This window comes from Chinchilla lanigera, unplaced genomic scaffold, assembly GCF_000276665.1.
Source record: "Chinchilla lanigera isolate Chin_1 unplaced genomic scaffold, ChiLan1.0 scaffold00028, whole genome shotgun sequence".
NCBI lineage: Eukaryota > Metazoa > Chordata > Mammalia > Rodentia > Chinchillidae > Chinchilla > Chinchilla lanigera.
Window position 1 is genome coordinate 21,915,231 of NW_004955429.1, and position 3,372 is coordinate 21,918,602.

Genomic DNA, 3,372 nt, shown 5'->3' on the forward strand with positions numbered 1-3,372 from the left:
TAGAGGCAACAGAAGAGGTTCCTGATGGCCAAGATGGAATCATCTGAGCAACAAAATGAATAAACCAGGAATGTTTATTCATACTTATGTAAGTTACAGTGCACCTGCCATGAATCGTATGTAAATTAATGGTCAAATGAATAAGTGGAGGTAGACGGAATTCCGAATAGCTTATGCAGGCATTTTAAAGGAGGTGGAGCAAAGCTCCCCAGCCCTTACGAGTGTGCGGTACACAGTGACTTCCTCCCAGAGTCTGCTGTAGGAAGGCGAGCTGGACAGAGTAACCTGATGGCGGAGAAACCTGATAACCACCACCAGCCAGCAAGGCCAATGCCAAAGTAAATCACTTTGGTAGGATGTGTTTTTTTTCTCTCCTGGTACTGAGGATGGAACATAGGGCCCTCACATGGAGTTGCATCCCCTGCTTATGAATGAATGAATGAATGAATTATTTTTGAGACAAGTTATCACTGCGTTCCCAGGCTGGAACTCGTGATCCGCCCGCCTCAGCCTCCCAGAGTGTTGGGATTATAGGTGTGTGCTTTTGAGACAATGTGAGAATGGCACTTTACCTCTGTGGCCGTCACCCCTGAACCCTTAACCCCTGTCTACCCATGAGAAAAATGTTCGACAAACCCACACTGAGGGTGTTTTCCAAAATAGTGACAGATACTCCTCAGAATTATCAAGATCATCAAAAGCAAAGTCTAACATAATAAATGGAAGCAAAAGGAGGCAACTCTGTAGTGCAGTCCCCTGGATGAGATCCCAGAACAAAAACTAAAGACAAATGAGCAAACGGCGGAGTAGTTAATGACGCACCAGTGTGGGCTCGTTAGTGGCTAACAACGGGATAAACTGGATGTGGACAGACGGAACCCTGGACTGTCTTTGCACTCACTTTACGAAAGCCCTTCTAAAATGAAAAGCTTAATTAAAAACAGAAGGAAAGAAGGAAGGAAGGAAAGAAAGGAAGGAAGGAAGGAAGGAAGGAAGGAAGGAAGGAAGGAAGGAAGAAAGAAAGAAAGAAAGAAAGAAAGAAAGAAAGAAAGAAAGAAAGAAGGAAAAAAAAGAAAGAAAAAAGAAAAGAAAGAAAGGGAGAGTATAGCGCACTCCGAAACCGGAGCACAGGCCGCGTGTGCCTTTCCTTTGAGGCTGTGAAGGCGCCCGCCCTAGCCATCTCCCGTCCTTTCTGAGATTTCTTCCTGTGGCCCCAATCGACATCAGCTTTTCTTTCCTCAGCTGCAAGTGACCTCTGTCCCAGGAACTTCTGAGATTTTCACCACAAGGACGTCTTGTGACTGAGTCATCTGTGGTGCATCCGCAGTGGCCTTCACCCCTGCCCCGCTCTTTGCACAGGTCAAGGCCATCGTGATGTCACAGATCAGTGACCCGCAGCCCAGCAGGCCGAACGTGTCACCACCACGCACGGTCACAGCGGGTTGCCCCTCGCTCTACAGTGCCCTGACTTTACAAATGAGTCATCGTGAGATGCCTGTACGGGCCGCTGACATTGGATGCTTTTGGCATTTGGTCACTACTGCGGCTCCAAATGACTTCCTCTCCTCTCCAAGGCGTAGAGCAATAAGGTCCCCGTGCCGGTTACTGAGAGACGGCAGCCGTGAGTGACGAGGTCGGTGCAGCCCCAGCACAGAGCACACTCTCACTGAATTTTACCCTCACAGTCTTTCCACTTTCTCAAGGGCAGAGGAGGTGCGCGGCTCAGTGGATGGCTCGGTGTGAGGCTCTCCAGATCCCTTGTGTCATAAACGGTCATGAGCATGCTATCATCATCCCTATTTGGGAAGTCCTGTGAGTTCTACTTTCTCTAGGGGAGTTAAAAAAGGAGTTTGCCCATCAGAGGGTTGGACAAGCCCTACAATTAATAAAAGTTTAATTGTGCTTGATGAAAGTTCCCCTCAGCCCCTGGGCTTATTCACTGTATGTGAAGTGTCCATCACAGCCAGTTAGCACTTCCCCGAGTCCTAAGGGCCATAGGTCAGGCGAAGGTGGAAGGAGGTGGAGCTTTGGAGACTGTCTGAAAGGCAGAGGACTGCGTGGGCTTCCAGATGCTATGAAAACATCTGGAGGACTGGCATGGGATGGCAGCCTCTGCATGGCTCTTGGCAATGCCAGCAGCGGCTGGTTGGGGAACTTTTCCCTTGCAGGGGAGTGGAAGGGGAATGAGAATCCGCGGCAGCAAACACGAGGCCAGTGGCAGCCGTCCCTGAGGAGTGCCCCTGTTTCACGGCACTGCAGAGACAAAGGCGCGGGTGGATGTGGTGACCCCATACCTCTCTGGAAGGCTTCGGGCCTGTCTGTTTACTCAGGGTGGCCCTGATCAGTTTCCATTTCCCTCCCAAGAACTTCTCAGTTCTTCTGGGAAGCGGTTGTCCCTCCTGCTAAGATCCCTGTGTTTACTGAGATAAGATAACCCTTGACTTATCTTCTTCAGAGAGATAGCTCCCCAGCAAGTGTCCGACCGGATCCTAAAAGCCTTCCAGAGGAAAAGCAGGCCCTTTGAAGCAGGGGACTGAAATGCAAAACTAGGGTCCTTGGCCTGGAGGAAGCTTAGGCCCCAGGGTAGTTCTCAGGCAGAGTCAGGAAGAGTTATCATCGCTCTCCTTCGTCATTAAGCCTCCGGAACTGATGAAACTCAGAGGAAAGCACCGCCCTGCCTGTCCAAACGGGTCACAGAACATTCTCCTCCTCGGAGACGGTTCATGTCCCCCTCCCAGCCTTCTAGATCGCAGATGCTTCTCTTGTATAAATATGAACATTAAAAAAACCCACAGCCGTTACATTGCAATTATTTCTGTAGCCTGATCTGCAGGAATATGGCATGTTCCCGTGGCTTCACCAAATGACTCGATATGACAAATATTTTCTCTGGTTTTTGTCCCCATGGTAGTTATTTGTTGTTACCAAAGGGGGAAAATAAATCTTACTAGGAAGAGTTACTTTTTGTAGGCAGCAAATGAAGAGTGGTTCTCTAAGCCACTCTTAAAATCCCAGTTTCTCATCTGTAAAATACTTGTGTTAGGGTTCCTGGCCTCCAGGACTATGACAGAATAATTTTCTGCTGTTTAAAGCCGCAGGGGCTGTGGAGGTTGGTTCCAGCTGCCCCAGGAAGCGCAGGTAGCACCTATGCGGGGCAGGTCTGCGTGTGCTGCAAGATCTGAAGGAAAGCCCCGGAGCATGGGAGAGGGGGAGGGTGGCCAGACCTGAGGCTGGGGGAGGGGTCCAGGCCACACTAAGTCTTAGGACTCTGCAAAGAAGTCCCATGGGAAGCCACCCACATGTTTAAAGTGGGGACCACTGTGCTTTCTTTTGAAAGGAGGTGCCTGCTGAGTGGAAGTCTGACTAGAAGCA